Raw genomic sequence first — 19,083 nt, 5'->3', positions numbered from 1 at the left:
TGAAATTTTTAAACGTTGGCGAACGTTGAATATCACAAAACGATAAGTTGTATGGCTTGATTTAATAATTTTAATAAAAAAGATTTTAATAAAGGAGCAGCAATTGGCATTTGTTGCTTACAGGGAGTTGTCCTTTAAAATTTATTTTGAAAGGAAAGTCGAGAGTGAATGCTCCGCACGTTCCGAATACGTCATCATAATAGAAGAAGATATTCGCAAGTCGAAATATGAAGAAACGTAAACACACGTTCCTCTCGGCTTAGCCGCCCCACTCCAGAAGTTTTCGAACGATAAGGTCAGTCGTAATCGAGCTCGCGTGTGCGAAACTACGCGTTAAGGAAAATGTTAACTGCACGATTCTGATTTATATTAATTTTCGATTCAGTGACGCGTTCTGAAGAAGATGCATAATAGAGGTGGACAGTGGTGCTGCACGACCTTGGGGAATACCATCAACGTCACGATGATGGGGAGTTTTCTACGCTGGTGAGTTCTTGTATTAATATTACGTTACGTTACATTCTTCTTGAGATTTTTGCCATCACCGTGGCTCCATATGGTCAGTCTTTTTACGTATTATTGCGTATTAATTATTGCGTAGTATCTCGTTAGGTGTCTTTGAACATTTCCGTCGAAGACTCGATACTTCGAAAGAGCATTCGAAAATGATAGAAGAAAAGGAAAGTGGTGTCTCAAATATTTATCACTGATTTTTATAGCAAATTTTATTAAATTTAATTTAATTTAATAAATACATAATAGGATTTATTACACATTACATTTTCTTAACACAAACATAATCTTGAATGATCGGAATAAATCTTAAAAGAAAAGAATCAGTACTGTAATAAGGTCAAGTCTCTCATAGAGGATCAATGATATCTCCTCACTTAGGTTAGTAGACGATTAAACATCATCACGACGTGCACTTGCAAACTCTCAAGACAAAATGTACAAATCTCATTTTTCTTTCTCATCCGAACCTTCCTTCGTGTAATTCCCTTTGTCCCACGTTTCAACTGCCGGTTCAAACCATTCAAACGACGAGCTACAAAACAAATTCATTCGCGAACAAAGAACGTAAGAGGCATCAAGACCTCTCCCCCTTGGTGAAATATCAGCTCCCTACCGTGTTTTCTTTCCCTTCCTGTTAGTCGCGCCACAGGTGCGCCAGCTCTCCCCATTTCAAGAAAATGGTAACACAGTTTCGATCTGGATCTGGTCTTTCCCCAGTACAAGAATAGCGTAGACAATGGCGTGCATCGTGGTCTAGTATCGTCGCAGAGCGAGTGAACGAGAAAAAGCGAGAAAGAAAGAGAGAGAGAGAGAGAGAGAGAGAGAGAGAGAGTGACGAGACGAAGAAGGAATCAAAGGGAAAGAGAAAAAGAGTGGGAGAAAAATGAAGCGGCGGCGGTCGAACCGCGCTCGAATCGCCTTTGCCACGCTTTTTACGCCCGCGGTCGACGATTTCCTCGCTGTTCGCCGCGTAATGGCCCGGCAGGCCTCCGCTTTTTTGCTTATTACCGGGCGAGAAGGCCGCCGCCTGCGATCGCTCACAGCCACCGATGATTCCCCCGGATGAATGAAAGGATGAATGGAGGTGTCCGTTTCGACCGATACTCGGACGGATCGTCGACCCAGACGCGGACGCTCGCTCAGCTCGGTATTTTGGTTTCACCGTGGCGTGGTGGGCGCTCTTCTTGCAACCACCGACTACCTCCGCCACGGATGATTCGATTGTTTCAACGTGTAAATTGAATTTTTCGTTTCGTTGGTGGCCGAGGGAATCGTGCCTTCTGCCATTTGATTTGCAACGAGTTTGTGTTCAATTAACTTTCGATCGGTATTCGACGATCAACGATCGATGTTCATACAGTTTAGGGTCGCTGTACATTTTTTCTGCATTTCTAGAACTCGGCTGGATGCTTGAGAGATTCAATTTAATTAATTTCTCAAATCACGTATACCGATAGTGTACCATTATTCCGTGTAGAGGTTTCGAAGGTCGAATGAAACACTTGTTCACTCGTATATATTTATTTCGCGTGCGATTATTACGGTGATTGCGACGCAACGGTTCTTAGATTTCACTCCCACGCGCGAGAATCTTCTTCCACTTCGTGGATATCTGCGCGAAAGTGGCGGAATACGGGTGCTGTTTCAAATTTCACGGATGACCGACGAACATCCAATGACAATTGGCCAGGCTCGGGAAGATCCCGCGCCGTTCTTCGAAACAATTTTAACCGCGGGAACGAGAGGATCATCTCGACTTTATTGCCACCGATTCTACCGTACGTTTATTAATACGACGCCGGAGTATCGCTACCCTGATTCGCTTTAGAGTTCCGCGAATCGGTACTAAAACGTGTACGAGGATTATTTCTCTATCACGATTGGACATCTCTTTATTTTTGTACGTAGCTTTTGAAATGGTATTTGCAATAGCAAATGGTGAAATAATAGTCTGTGAAGTTCTCGAAAGTTCCAAGTTTTACTATTCTACGCGCGGTAACGAGTTTCTTGCAACGTATAATGTTTCTCGAGTGAATCATCCCTGAAATATGCGTCACAAAAATGTGGACGTTTTATAAATTCGCGACGAGTTTTAAAAATTCGAACATTCCATAAAATCTAGTATTATACTTTATCGTATACATGTTTCATACTTCAATTATTGATAATGGCTAATGATATCGACGCTTTCACAGCGGGCTTGGTTTTGATTGCCCAAAAATGTTAATACAAATAAATAAACGACAATATCCGTTGACTGAAACAATCGTGTCAAAACATTCTACGTACGAGTCATTATAATAATAATTAATTAATTAATTAATTAATTAATAATTAATTAAATAGTAATTAAAACCGATTTAATAATAATTATAATAATAATATAATAATAATAATTTTAATTACAATTGAAATAAATAGACTTATACGATTACGTTTCTGTGCAAATAGAAATTGATATCAATTTTTACAAGAGCACCTATTGACGGGACGCAATTGTTGCAGCGTTAAAATAAAATAAAAATTCACAATGACCATAGACCTCAACTCTCATTTCAAACGTCCCGCCAATCACGCCCGATTCGGACCTCAAAGGAGAAACAGAAACACCCCTCATCACGGACAGTCCTTCATCTATACTATGGTTCTCTAAATCTTCAGAAAACCGACGATCATCCGGTCGTTTAAGCCGAAAAAGAAGCCGAAGAAAACTATTTGGACGAGTGTAACGGTCGTTGCCGCCGCGGCGCGGAGCGCAGAAACTTCTTGCAGCAGCGTTGGCAAAAAGGGCAGGAACTTATCGGAAATGAGGACGGTGGAGTGTAGTAGGATGATTGTTTAGCCGGTGGAGGCAGTCCGGGATAACCTTCTGGTCCGCGGCCTCGTGGCCTCGTGCTGGCCGCTTAATGGACGCTGGAACGTAGCTAGAACGCCGGGTAAACGTCGGGTAAACGATCGTTGAAAACGATCCTCCGTGAGTGGAAGAGAAAATGGGGAGGGAGGGTGGTCCGACGGTTCAGAAACGGCCTCAAGTTGAGTCCAAGTGGGCGAACGAAAGTCGAAAGGAGCAAAGCGCGCGCGTAAAGTCTGGAGGAGAGACGTTCCCGTTTCGCCAGTTGCGAGGACCGTGGGAGTCCAGCTGTACGTACATACGCACTCGCTAAAACCATTGTTTATGGCAGCCCCGAACCGGCAGCGTACCTCGCTAACTAGCCACTCTCTTTAGACAGCGAGCCTCTAACTGTCGGGACTCCTACCAGCTAACAACCGTAGGATCGTGTTTGCGCAGGGAAGTCCAGCTTCGCGTGTGGTCACTATCTGGAAGAAGATTTTCTAGGGTCCATTCTCTGTAGAGAATGGTTTCATCGCGAGAGAACGACGAATGTTTCGCCGTTCTCTTTGTTCTCGAGAAAAAGATCTCAGCGACTAGTCAGTATCTGAAAAAGTCTCTGAAATGCAGGTTTCGTGGGCAATTTTCGCGTTTTCCTACTTTTTCGCCAGTAGATTCTACGAGTGAAAATAAGAAGTGAAAATTCGAAATAACAGCATAACAAGTTTCAGTAATTATCGTGCTAATTATCGTCGGGGGGAAAAATGAATTTACATACATATTCGCAGGTAGAGCTTGAAAATTCTACAAAGAGATACCATATCGATACGTTTGTACATTTAAAAGACGGCACTCCAAGTAATTGTACTCCTCTGTTAAATCCCAAGTATCTCGTAACTCCTGATCACTTACAAAATCCCTCGCAATTACAAATATCGAGGCGCGTAATCGTATTACGAGCCACAGAGGCTCGACCTGTTCGCGTCGACTGCGAGCCGCGTCGTAAAGCGAAAGAATTTCTCATACGCCAGTAGGGCCGGTCGATGTTCAACGTACTTAATAAACCGTCGAATTCCACGGCCGAGGAACAAGAAGCAGCACATACCTACCGGCCTATCCTATCCAACGAGAGCAGCCAACAGCGTGGAAACGTTGCAACGCGCTCTCGCTATAAACAATATTAAAAACAGATCTCGACCCGGCGTGCAGGGGTCTCCGGCGGCGAAAGATGGCCGCCATTAACGCTCGATTTCCGGTTTTACGATCGAACCGGCTAACGTGAGAAAGAATGCAACACGGAAGCTGAGAATCTTCGCAGTACGCGCCTCGCCATATAGATCATCGCTGAAATGCCGCGCGTTCCATCGCCCGATTCGAATAAATTAATAAAACATGATCATAGGCGACTGTCCATGAGATTTCCAGAGTCCCTTCGGAACTATTACTGCCTCGACCGGGTTGCATAATGTACAGGCGTGTTTCGCGTGAGAGATCCTCCCTCTCGACTCCTCAGCTTTTGCCAAGGAATCGGCTTTTAAAGCTTCAGATTTCCATGTTGGACGCAGGGATAGAGATCCGTTCAGGCTGCTCGAGCATATTTCTTCGATGCATATTGTCACGCGTTGTTAAGCACCGAGAGTACCGCCATTACCGCCAGTCAAGGAGGATCGCCGCCGCGGGAGAAAGATGAGCACGAGGAAAGGTAGCGTTCCAGCGGCTACCGGCGGCTCAGATTACCTGGTGGCTGACTAGTTGAACTGCCAGCATCCACTTCCATTATTTACTGTTTACGTGTACCGCAGCGATCGTCGCCGCACTCCGGGAAATTTCGAGAGAACGTGTAACTCCTTTGGCTTCCCTTTATCCTCTTTTGGTTCCGAGGCGTATTTTGGTCGTTCTTCGGAACTTGAGAGAAGAGACGAAGAGAAATTGCGAAAACGTGTTTCGTTTTCTTGCATCTCTCGATTCGAATTTGTACGTAAATTTTGTGTCTGTGTTCTTAACGCTTAGCCGACCGATCGGGGAGATCTCTCACTTTGACTTTAGCGACGCCTTTCTCTTTTTCTGTTATTATCAGTTACTTGATCTGAAATTGTTCGCAATTACTTGCGAACTGTTTCTATAAAGCACAATATATAATTGTTAAAAAAAATAAAGTTAAAAAAAATACTGTTAAAAATGTCTAGAAGCAACAATGAAAATTTAAATGATGAGTTGTTCATGGTCGCACTATCAGAAGTGTTCTGAAGACAACGATATGCAGATAAGTGATGATGAACTTAACGACAATGATACGTTAAACGAAAATGTTACTGAGGCGCCCACACCTCAAGTAATTTTCTAAATCTTTTTATTTAAAATAATTCTTTTATTTTATCACATTTCTTTTATTTTATCATATTTATCATATTTCTCCATAATCTCGTAGGGTTCATTAAAATTTTTTCTTTTATACTTTTATTTTAATTAATTATAATATTGCCTCCAATTATTAAAATTAAAATTAATATCAACTAATGTAATATACAATTAATAAACCAAAATTAATATGAGTTAATAATATTTTAAAATTAATTAATTAAAATTAATAAGCATTGTGGTTGTGTACCACAGATAATACCCTTAAATAAAATTGACCACTTAAATAATTTTCAGACTTCTTTTATTTCAAATAGATAGTATCACTCGTGTTGCGAAAAATGCAATGCGATGAATCGTTCGAATAGTTGAACTAATTTATTGAAAAATGATGGGTATAAATATTTACGATCAATCCTATCAAAAAACAGTCGAGTACAACTGCAAATTCACGTGCCATAACCTTTCAATTACCTCTTGATGAAGCTTTAATTAAACGATCAATAAAATGATGAAAAAAAGAATCGCACAGCGAGTCGTTGAAAAGAAAAAAATTTCAATCTTCAACATACATTGTAAATTTAGTTGTAAGAAAAATTTTTCAATGTTTTTGCACGCGTTGGAATTTTTACAATTTTCGAGAATAACGTGTCTTCAGTTATATAATGTAAAATCATTTTCGAATAGAACAAATCCAGGACTGTCTGAAGGTACAAGCTTGTGGATCTCTACGAAGTCATATCAGTTTAAATTATCGACAATTTTTCATTCGTTGTTATCGATGCAGACAGTTATGCTAAAAAAAAGTACAGTAAAATATATATAATTGAAAAGCAATAACGTATTTCTGTCAATAAATGTTTCTATTTAGCTTGGCATTCTCTTTCGTCGTGTTGGTAAAAATTTCAATGTTACATAAATGGATGGATTTACGAGGTCGTGCGATTTTTCATCGATGTTTCGGCAGTTAGAGTGACGATCGTGGGCAAATCGTGGTGACGATGATCACGCGATACTCGATGGCCCGCATGAATATTCAGTCGAGGCGTAGCCTGCCGGTCGACGCAATCTATCGTGCGCGCCGGGGATTAGCATCGATCGCTCGATCGAGCTTTCATCCGACAAAAAGATCACCGTGACTGCTCATTAACCCCATTACCCGTACTTGGCCACCACGATAGAACAGCAATTCACGAACGCATATATCTACATTAATACGTGGAACGTGGCGAAGGTAAAGCGGACCTGGAATCTGTTCCCGTCGACCGTTCCTCCTCGAGATCGAAAGTTTGAGAATCTCTGCCATTAGAAAGTAATTCTGCGGAATTACTGTGTTTGTGGAAACTCGTTTTGCGTTGATTAATAATTACGAGGTTCCATTACAAGATCCATTGGATAGATAAAATGAAGTACTTGTTTGTTTGAATCGTTTCGTTGGAATCATAAAATATTCGGTCACAATTTATTATTACAAATCATTTTGTGTGTCGGGTGTACGTCGTTAGAAGTGCAATTAGTTATTCATTGTTACAGACAGATTACACGTCTCGTTTTCTTCGAATTTTTCAATTTTAAATTTTCATTGGTCAAAAATTTGGATACACTTCGAAAGATATTCGTGAATATTTCGTTCTATCTATTGGCGCGCAATGTATGTATCGATAAAATCCCATTGAATCTTGGAAATATTGCATCAGAACCAGCATATACCTGTTCCAGACCTTAATGCCAGAGTACGCCATAAATCACCGATCCACCGTGAAAGCGATACATCGCGCGCCAATCGAACAGTCTCGCGATTTATCGGGAATCGGCTCGTAAATCCCAAGCATCGTTATCGCGCGCTATATTCAGTCCACTCGACAATCCAGCGGCGCGTGGTGTCCTGTTAATGAACAAAAATCCGCGAGCGTACTGGAGCATGGCGAGAGAGGCGGCAGCCCACGTGAGAGATACATACGTACGTATATACGTGATGTAAGTGCATGCATAAGACGTCGTGGTCGTCTGTTGCGACGTGGCATGATTCGAGCCGCGATTCCGGTTTCCGCGGCTTCCTGTCCGGTCGGTGGACCAAGCTGAAAGGGAAAAGACGAGCCTGCTTTCGCGAATCACTCGGATGAGCCACCTGTGGCACGTGCCGTTCACGGCCGTTCTTGCACGATCGAGTCCCCCCGAGGAGAATCTCGTTTCATCGAGAATCTCGTGCCCCGTTCTATCTACCGATCAGACAGCGAACGATGCAGAGTTGCGTTGGAGGCACTTTGAATATTCAGGAAATAGAAAATGGTGTAGAATCGTAAAATTATTACGGAGTTGTTTTTTCTGGAAATTTTAGGAAACAAGGTTTATAAATTAGACGGTGATATTTGCTCTTTAAGAAGCAGAGTCTGTATATTTCGAATATACAAGCGTCTGAGAAATGATTATTTTAGGAAACAGAGATTATAAATTAGACGGTGATATTTATTTTAAGAAGCAGAGTTTGTAAATATTTCGAATATTTCAGGGTGGTCAGAATATCTTTCTGATATTAGAAGTATTTTTAAAATATTTTAGAGTTCAAAATCTCATGTAATTTAAATAATTACACCTCGTATAAATGAAATTCTACTGTACTTAGTCAGGCAGCAATTTCCAATAAAATGAAACCTAATCGAATTTCTTGATCTCCACGAAGAAATCTCTTACCACCCTCAAACAATTTTCCAATTTCGTAATGTTCAATTTATCAAAAATCGTGAGAACAGTAAAGACTCATTTTAAATATTAGACAAAAGTCCTTTTTGAATCTCTCCGCTTCAAAACTCAAAAGCTTTCTAATCTCCAATCTCCTTCAATCCAACATCCTCAAACGAATTTTCCAATTTCGTAACATTCAATTTTCCAAAAAAATCGTGAGAACAGTAAAGACTCATTTTAAATATTTAGACAGAAATCTTTTAATTTTTGACTCTCTCCGCTTCGAAACTCAAGAGCTTTCTAATCTCCAATCTCCTTCAATCCAACATCCTCAAACGAATTTTCCAATTTCGTAACATTCAATTTTCCAAAAAAATCGTGAGAACAGTAAAGACTCATTTTAAATATTTAGACAGAAATCTTTTAATTTTTGACTCTCTCCGCTTCGAAACTCAAGAGCTTTCTAATCTCCAATCTCCTTCAATCCAACATCCTCAAACGAATTTTCCAATTTCGTAACATTCAATTTTCCAAAAAAAAATCGTGAGAACAGTAAAGACTCGTTTTAAATGTTCGGCAGAAAACCTTTAATTTTTGAATCTCTCCGTTTCAAAGCTCAATCTCTAATTTCACCCCCGATCCAGCTTCACCTTCGAGCAATTGGGCCTTTCGTTCGATCCTTCAAAATCAATTCTCCTCGTAATCTTCGCGCAGAAACACGCGTGCGAGGGAGTGACGCGAGAGAAGGGGGCGGACAAAGTGAGTTTTAAAGAGCCACCTGTGGAAGAGCGGCGCGGCACGTGGCACGAATGGCTCGAATCCCCCGAAGAATGGGCCCTGCGTGATGTAACGCTACCTAACAGGTAACAGCTACCAAGCTGCGTCCCACCATCGACGTTCGCAACGATCAACATCTGGCCTCTCGTTCTCCGAACGAGAAAGAGAGAGAAAGAAAGAAAGAGAGAGAGAGAGAGAGAGACACACACCGTGTACACGAGGGACGCGTTCGAGAGAGAGTCACCACTCTTCCGAGAGGTCCTGCGAGCCGGTGATTACATCTACATTCTATATAAACGCCGGTTCCGTGATTATCTGCTGGTTCATCTGCCGATTCCCTGACCTCCCCTCAACGTTTCTATCTTCATCCGAAGGGTGAGCAGCTCGGCGTTTTGTTCGACGTTTTCCTCGCGGAGCGGAGGGAGATTTACGGTAGCTAGGATGATCGAGCGAGGATAGGATCGAACCGCCGTGGACCGGTTGAATTTGCTCGGTATTCCCTTGAGTAATGGCCTTCTAAGTACCCACGGAAGGGTGGAACAGACTGGTCGAACTCGTTGAGATTGTTGAAATCATTTTTGAATTTTAAAACGCTTCGCTCGAGGTGATTGTCTCACCAGCGATTCCGCGAAGATTTATAGGTTTCGTTAGATTATAGGTTAGGATTGTATCACTTCGGCTGTCGTTTGTCATTGTGCTGACAAACGGGTAATTACCCTCGAGTTGTTTCATAAATTATTTCGACTAATTGGTAGTAATTTTAAATCACACGGGGAAATTCGTTGGCTTCTTGGCGCGCATAATTCGTCCCTTTGTTGATTCATTATCGCGAACGATTCCTTTTCCCAATCATCGATTTGATTAATTATTGATCAGAGTAACTTACGGCGTACGAGATTTTTTTGTATCTGAAAGACAATCTGATTCTGACTTCTTGGTTTGAATGATAGTTTTATTTATAATTTCATTTTTCTTCCCGTTATCTGAGTGATCACTTCGACTAATTTATGTTGCATAGAAATTTTGTCCGTCGAATTATTGTGAATTGTTAATTATATGATATTTAAATATTTACTATTAATTATATATATATAAATATAATATTTAATATATAATATATTAATTATAAATTATTAATAATAAATTTACTATTAATTATAAATATAATATTTAAATATTTACTATTACTTATTTCTATATTATTATTAATATTTAAATATTAATTATTATATATATAAATATAATATTTAATATATAATATATTAATTATAAATTTACTATTAATTATAAATTATTAATAATAAATTTACTATTAATTATAAATGTTATATTTGATATAATATAATATTTAAATATTTACTATTATTACTTATTTCTATATTATTATTAATATTTAAATATTAATTATTAAATATTTCTTCTTCACTCTTTGTTTCTTATTGTTCGATGCACAAAAGATTTTGACTGTAATTTTATCATTTTATCTACAGAATGATTTACTCTTCCTTATTTCTCCATTGGAAAATAGACCGAAATTATACACACAATGTCTTCGACCATTTTTATCCAAAGGATAATTTATTTCTTACTCGATCAAACAGTTTTATTATAAAATTGCCGTTCTGTACCCTCTTCTTTTGAATCTTTCTCTGAATATACAATTTTTAGAATCCTCTATTCTAAACTAGAATCTTCGAGAATTCACCAGACAAACCGTTGCAGTGGTTTAATAATCCGTTGAACCGGCACGTAACGCGGGTGCCGAAGCGAAAGTCAAATTAGCAAAACCAACGTCGTTCTTGACATGTCACTTATCGTTACGAAAAGCAAACGCTTGCCGGTGGAACGAGTTCCGTCTAATGGAACAATAACTAATGCAGCTTGATACGCTCGATTAGTCGTTCGATCTCGATCCTGCTTCTCCCCCCCCCCCCCCAACCTAAGCCACAATTATTTTCAAACCGTGCTGTATCGCTCGATCTGATTTCGATCGTTCTGAACTACATCTTCGACCAGAAACCTCACGAATATCCTTGAATCAGCTTGTTCCACGGATTCTTTTACTTCTTCGCAGTCTGTCGAGCGATTATCATGTGTTATATACAATCTGGTTAAGTGATTCTGCGCCGTGCATGTATATTAAGATAACGATAACTTATTTGCTCAGCTAGAATTTGAAGAGAAATTATGTAGTTTGAAAAGATTTGTTCAAGTATCTCATCTATTATTAATCAATTTTATAGTAAGATATCAATTTATCAAACGAGAATATTTGTTTTAAATCATATTTTAATAAATTAAAATTTTTTAATATCGAATCAATTTTCTCTTCAAATCAACGAACTTTCTGCATGCTGCACAGAGAGTGTACTTAATTTATTATTAATAAATAATAATTTATAATTAAATAGTAATATTTCCTTCGAAGAAAATTTCCTCTCCTTTGAAAATCAGATTCTCTCCGAACCTTTTGCGGGCTCAAGAACGTTCACCGATCTCGATCATCTGACCCAAATATCCCAAGAAGAAATCCCACGGATATCTGTTTCGAGCTAGATGAAGCACGATTGAAGAAGAGAAACGTTATCAAAAGACTGGCTAGTAGTGAATCGATCAAGCTATCTATCTAAATAATTACAAAATTGATGGCAGATCGGGGCAAACGATCTCGCTCGGTAATGGCCGGTCCAATCGCCCATTTATCGAATAGAGGAGGGACGCCGGAGCCGTTTACGAGGCGTTCGTGACCAGAGGTGGAACTATGACAAATCCATCGGAGCTACCGGAAATTAATATTGACTTTTTGCTCAGTGAACCAGAGTGGAAGTCCCTCGAAACCGCGAGACGCGTCACGCAACGAGATTCGACCGCGAATTTCTCTCTCTTCCGCCGGTCCGAGGTGAACCGAAATGTCTACAAGGTGTGTTAAAAAAATCAGGACGTAGGACGACACGGAATATAGAAATAATTAGGAACGAATTTGTCACGGTACTTTATATAGTAATTATATAAATATAAATAATATATATTATATAAATATAAATAATATATATTATACAAATATAAATAATATATTATACAAATATAAATAATATATATTATACAAATATAAATAATATATATTATACAAATATAAATAATATATAAATAATCTATCGAAATTATTCTTCTTTTATTTTCTCAGCGAAATACAAATACGTTCCGAGAGTAGAATAATAGATTTCTAACGAATCAACTCGAAAATAAAGATAGTTAAATGCATTTGGTTGTTACTAAAAAGTAACTACGTTTTTTTTCTAATAGATGGACATGTATTGTATCTTCAGATCGTAATCAACTTCATTTTAAATCGCAGGTTCATCGTGTAGTTGTTTAAGGAAAAGAAAATGCACGATCTCGTCAGCAGTTGTTCGGCGCCGATTTCAGAATGGAAAAAAGCAAATGGAATATTTTCGTTGTACTTTCGAAAAGGAAAGAAAAGCTATGCAAGCTCTCTATGTAAAAAATTATCTGTATAGTATAGTGTCAGAATTGGCTTGCTAAATTTCATCATTGACGAGAATATCAAATCGTTCTTGGAACATCTTTTTGTCCAACTTTCTCGAAGTTTTCGTTTCTTGTGAAAAATTCTCAAAAAAAAAAAAAAAAACAGTTTTTAATATTCAATTTCGTTTAGATCTGCAGAATATTTTTGTCCTAGTATAAATTATTTCCAATACATAATGATGCTTCCGTTGTAAATAAATTTCCCACAGATTTTTACACTTCTAACTAAATCATTTTACTGGAACTATAAGTCATCCGTGGATGAAATTCTTCGTAAAACGCAACACGTTACTTCTTCATCTCTTTTCTTGTTCATCCTCTCGAGTGACGAGGGTAAACGAAGCCCGTTCTTGCGCCGCGAACTGGTTAATGAGTCAACGATGGAAGAATACGTAATAATCGGATAACAGCCGTAATGGAAAAATGAAAAGAATCGGGCAGAGTGTTTTCAATACGAGCCATTGAATTTCTCGCTCGCGTTGGAATTATGTGCGAAGAATATCCGATATCGGGTGCATGAAACGACTGGCAAGCGGCGTAGAGAGATAATGTCCGGTTGTCATTGCGTGTTTTTCCACCGGGTTAATTTCACGTCAGGACGCTTTTTAGAGATCGTCGGGGAAGACGTTGCGTTCGATGGAAGGCATTACAGTTTCATCGAGGCTCGCAAGAGAGATACGGCGATACACAATTGCGTGAAATGACAGCGAGTAGGCTGCAACTCGTGGAGTTCCGCGAGTTCGCCTTGAACGACCTTTCATTACGGCTTGTTAAAATCGTCTAAACAATCACTGTGCAGTTGTCGATGAAAAACTGTACCATTCCATTAAAAACTCTGGCGGCGACCTTGAAATCTCGTGTTCCACGCCTCCGTTCTCGTGGAAATCTGTTCTCTTTTTTTTTTCTTTTCTTTTTATGTGTGTTTTGATTGATCGAGACAGCATTGTGTATATAACGATCATTTGTCGGCGTGAAAAATTCATGCTTTTCTTATTAAAGTTTTCAACATTTCATACAAGTATATAGTGAGTGGAGGAACTTCTTTTCTAACATGTATATAACGATTAGACTTTTATATTTTTCTGAATATTATCTATCATAATTTTTTCGGGGATACTTAATATTTTTACAGACTCTTTACATTCACTTTACACAAACTTTGGAACTTTATCATTTTTTTCTTTTTTCTTTTTAATGTATAAACATTCTCTAATAATAACGCGAAGGAAATTTAGTACAGTGTTTAGTTTTAAATATTAATAAATTAATTATATCGTTTCCTTTCTTTTTGACAGACGACGACGACCATAATGATGAAACATGAGGATGTAGTCAGAATGTAACATCTTCCTATCTTTTGAATATATTTGCAATTTTTGGGAATAAAAGTCTCGTTCGCTGCGCAACGTAAATATATCTTTGCAAAGGACGAACTTGGGACGGTCAAGGGAGAAGCTTTAAAGTGAGACTTTGTATAATTTTAAAGATTATTCTTACATAACTCTCTTTCTCAAAGTTACAACAATCCTCAAAGTTGTACTAACTTTCGATCCGCGTGTACTTGCACGAAACCATTTGTCCGGCAACAGGCTCGGAACAAATGGAGTTCGATCGGTGGTAAAAATTCCAGCTCGCAACGCTATGATCTTCGGGCTACGATCGATCTTCGGGGCAGAAGATTCGCGGAATGGAAACTCGCTCTCGTACGTGTTGCGAACGAATTGGAAAGCGCGATTTTGCGACGAGGGTATCGAAACGAATCGCGCCGCCCCACGGCTCTTTCATTTCCGTCTCGCGGCGGATAAATAAATACGTGGCCACGGTATCGCCAAGGCGAGCGCCGCAGATGCGACGGTCGTGCGTGAAGATAGAAAAGTTGCAAAGCTGGTCGGGGAGAGACACGGCGAACGGTTCGCGATTCGTTGCGTGCTGGAACGGTCTCGGCTGCATTACGAATACGTATTCCAATCTGTATCGAGCCGTATGGGTTGCTGCGAACGCGTGGGCTACGCCGTGTGCTATTTAGTAATTTTCATAACGGCCGCAGATATCGTTCATCTGGAGAAGAAGAAGAAGAAGAAGAAGAAGAAGAAGAAAAAGAGGAATGGAAAGTGTGGCTACGTATCGAAGTATCGAGAGACGATGAATATTAATAAGATTGACAAAGTGTGCTGCGTGTGAAATTTACGGGGATGTTGTGCAGAATTTCACGAATATTGTTTTTTTTTTTTTCTTTCTAGGTTAAACACAGTAAGCGTGGTTTAAACTTTGCATTTCGTTAAATTGTCATTTAGGTACATTTTTTTTTTTTTTTTTTTTGTCGAATACACGGATTTTACATTTTCCACTTTGATGAAAGTTGAGAACACTTACACACGTATTATCGATAGTAAAATCACGTAATTTCTTTCTTCAAGCAGTTTCTTGTACTTCCAACATTTATTTCAATTTCGTGTTTACAAAGAATTTTTTATATTTTCGAAGAAATAAAATTTCACAATGGCAGAGAGTAATTTTGTTCTCAAGGGTTTTATTTGTGAACTTCTAAGGCTGAGAAATGAAAACACAGACGCTGCTTTGATCGCAGGAATGATTATAATGTTGTTTTACGAATATTATTTTAGTATTGTGAAATAATGTTATTTCTACTAGCTATGCTTCGAAACGATTTCTTACATTAGCGATTCCAGCCTACAAAGGCAGAAATTCATTGTAGTCGAGATGAGATTTCGACCAAGAGAGAATAGAATGGCCCGATCGCTTGTCATCAGGTGGATAATCGGTAGATTATACACGCAACTAACTGTAACATCGTCGACTTCCTACTGGAATTTTTTCCTTTTTCCCTCGTCTGGAAAAAGGACCGGTTTCTTCCTCCTTTATTTTCCATCCTGTCCACTTTGAATACCAGTTTCTCGCCAGCGAAAAGACATTCAATACGCGCGACGTCCCCTCCTCCGTTACGTTCGATTAGATAGAAGGTCTCTAAACGAGAATCGACTGTCCTCAAGTTTGTCTAATTAAATCGTCGTTAATCGATTCATTCGCTTTTGAAGTCGAAGCCGCGACAGACTTTATCTCTTTAACTCGAAGGACCAGTGTCTTGTTTTGATCGTTGCGACATTTGCTCATCTAAAGTAAAAATATATGTCTTTTTTTTTTTCAAGAAAAAAATACACCAAGTGATATAATAATTTTACTTTTGGGATGAAATGGAGTATTTTTCTCTTCCCGAGAAACTCGTAAGGTTCGAACATAAAGTTTCTATTGTGTGTAAAAATGCACGCTAACGGAAAAGGACTTGTCTCTCAATGAAGCTTCTCGGAATTAATTTTCATTTTATTAGATCAATGTTCCAAGTTCATAATAAACTGGAATCCAATATTTATTGACTACATTTCCTACAGACACCAGAGGCTGATCTTCTAATATCGAAACAATCGACGAAACACCGATCAATTATTTATTTTACCTGAGCAGCAGTAAATTTTCAGTCACTGAAATCTGAATAATCAAACGCACGCTCGTGAAATCGGCCACGGTGCGCGCAGCGACCTAATATTTTTCTCTTGCATGTCAGTGAAAGCGAACCAGCTCTGGCCATTACTCCAACGAGGGGAGACTCTCTCCTTATTCTAAACTCGCAAATTTCCAAAGAGACAGCGCCGAGATCAGCTCGTTGAGAGTCGATCAAGTGACGATCGACGAGGATCGCTGGAGGAAACACTGTAGGAAGGGAACGGTGAATCGGTTGGTTGCGTGGCGCCTGAAGGAATCGGCACTCCGTTGTATTATACATATCTCGCTAGTCCAGTCCAGTTCAGTTCAGTCGCCTTGGTTCGTTGCTAGTCCGCCCACCGCGTCGCTTGCACAGCCAGTGAAGGTCCAGGCCGCGTGCCACCTCGCATTTTTATCGATGCCTGGCCGATAAACTGCGCGGTGGATCCGCGGTTTCCTTCACACTTTCACGATCCTTCGGGAAAACCGGGAAAATCGTTGCGTTTCGTCCGTGAACACGCTTGCCACGCGAAACACTTTCGATTGGGAACGCCTCTGTTAATCCTCCTGGATCGCTGTTGTCGTCGATGATGCAAGAAAAACACAACGTTGCGTCGAGACCTTCTTTTTCTTTTTTTTTTTTTTTCCTTAATTTAGAACGTGGAGAATCTTGCAGAGGTTTCTTTTTTCTGATTGAACAGAATTTAGAGCTCTATTTATCAGGCTTGTGATTCGAAGATTTTGATTTTCCTAAATCGTATCGTCGAGAATTGCTGAGAGAAGGTTGAAAGGTGAAATAATTATGGTTAGGAAACATAGGCTGAAAACTAGTTCTGTTCAACTAGTCGCGCGATGACTAAAGTACTTCAGACTTGGTATATTTGTGATTCAGTAACAAATTCATCCAAGCTTGTAAAAATTTTTCTCCTCGCCCGAGATTAAGATTGAGAATTAAGGAAAAGATGAGACGAGGATTCTGGATATTTCAAGCAAGTATTGGCAGAAGTTCAAGTATTACGATCTCGTTTATTACAAGCTCGTGGAACGTATTTTGTTCTTCCACAACGTGCGCCTTCCAATGTGTCTATGTATAAATATAACCGCGCAGGATACACGTTACAGCAATTTCCCTCTGGCTCGCAAATCTCGAGTGCGCAAGGTCACATTTTGAAAGCATTAAAACACCTGTGCCTACGCATCAAGATCCTTTCGTTTCCATCCACCCACGTCCAACGCCGTTGAATCGAAACCTCGGAAACCGAAACCCACCGTATAATTCGCGGAACGATCACTTCCCATCCCATTCGGCCGTTTTTAATTTGCAAACGTTTCCTTCCGCGACGAGTAACAGTAACGAGTATCGTTGGAGTGAAGATCAGAAAGAAGGGGCATGTCTGAAATTTCACAAGACTGTCGTGAAAATTCTGAAAACTCGCGATTTCTTGCAACGCTTACTGGCTGCAAGCGATAACGGATAACCAAGAGTGGAAGAAGGAAAGAAAAAAAAGCGTCGTCGTGGACAGCTTGACGTTTGTCGATGAAAGAAGCCGCGAGAAAAAGACTCGAAAGAAAGAAGAAGGGGGGGAAAAAAAAAAGAAAATAGGAAATCGAGGTGAAGAGAGAAAGAAGAAGGAGACCGGCGTGTACAATTGATTGGTCCTGGCACATCCTGCCCCCGCGTCCTCCACCCTGGCTTCATGGGAAAGTCGTCCACCGCAGGCCTCCTCTTACTTTTTGTATTCGTCCCCCTTCTCTCTTCTCCGCTTCGTTCGATCGTCCCCTGTCTCGTGGATTGGAAACCAATGTCGATCGATCGATTCCAAGACGCCGTTTCCCTTGCGCGAGAGATCGACAATTCGTTGAACGGGCATCAATTAGGGAACCGAATCTCCTAAGATCTTTCGTTTGTTATTTCTTACGTTGACTGTCGATCGATTTGGTGATTGGAAACGATTGAAGCGTTGAAATAATAGTCATAAGAATGGAATTAAAATGGAAAATTGTAGATAGAATTTCAGAGAGAGGTTTCAGTCTTTGAGGATCAAACGATAATTTGTATCTCTCTGTGTTTGGTGAAATTATTTAAATCGAACGAGTTTAAAGAAATATTAGGCAAGTCCCTGAAATTTACTTTTGAAAGTGAATTAGATTTTTTTTTTTACTTTTAAAAGTATACTAGAATTAAAATTATAAAATTAAAAATTAAAATTTCCTTACAAAGATATGTATTAAAAAAATTATACAAAACTATAATAATATAATTAAATATAATATAATATAATTAAATATAATTATATAATATTATATAATTAAAATTGTATTAAAAAATTGTTTCTCAGTGATGGTTATAGTTGTAATAATTATGAATCAATAAATATATTTTGACAGAGAATTTTCTTCAATATAGATGATTACAAGTTTGAAATCCATCTCTTTATTGCAGAGAATTCTCTCAAAATTTTAGAATTTGATACAGCTTCGTAGTTTCACAAAATCGCCCGGCATAAACAACGAAGATAAGATTGAACGATTAATCAGATATATATTCGTACAAATCGCAGCTGGAAATTTCTTTTGAAGGCGAACTGCGTCGAATCGTGACGATTCAATTTAAAAATGGAGCGAATTGGGCAAGCCGTGTAAGACGTAATTAGAAACGAACCAGAACGATCCGCGACAGAGAAATGGCAGATAGCCAGAGGTGGAGTAACAGTATCTGTCACAGATAAATCCTAAAAACTTCTTTCCCATGAAACTGCCAGTAGCTCTGCGTGACGATTAAGTAAATCATGTCAGGCCGTGACTAAACCTACGCGATCGAGTACAAAGTACTAAACAACTGTATTTCTGAATAAAACTATTTTAATCGATTATAT

General features: G+C 39.1%; 1 protein-coding gene across 2 annotated transcripts in view; it reads left to right on the top strand.

Moving 5' to 3' along the window:
- The first annotated feature begins 305 nt into the window (after positions 1 to 305).
- The window catches only part of LOC122531959, an 89,927-nt gene continuing 71,149 nt past the window's right edge, over positions 306 to 19,083 (top strand). For both annotated transcript variants that reach the window (XR_006307426.1, XR_006307427.1), the window contains exon 1: positions 306 to 486. The gene's annotated coding sequence lies outside the window, so the exon portion shown is untranslated. The remainder of the gene's footprint in view (positions 487 to 19,083) is intronic.

This window comes from Frieseomelitta varia, unplaced genomic scaffold (assembly GCF_011392965.1).
Source record: "Frieseomelitta varia isolate USP_RPSP 00005682 unplaced genomic scaffold, Fvar_1.2 scaffold_428, whole genome shotgun sequence".
Taxonomy (NCBI): Eukaryota; Metazoa; Arthropoda; class Insecta; order Hymenoptera; family Apidae; genus Frieseomelitta; species Frieseomelitta varia.
This window is presented reverse-complemented; position numbering and strand designations above follow the sequence as displayed.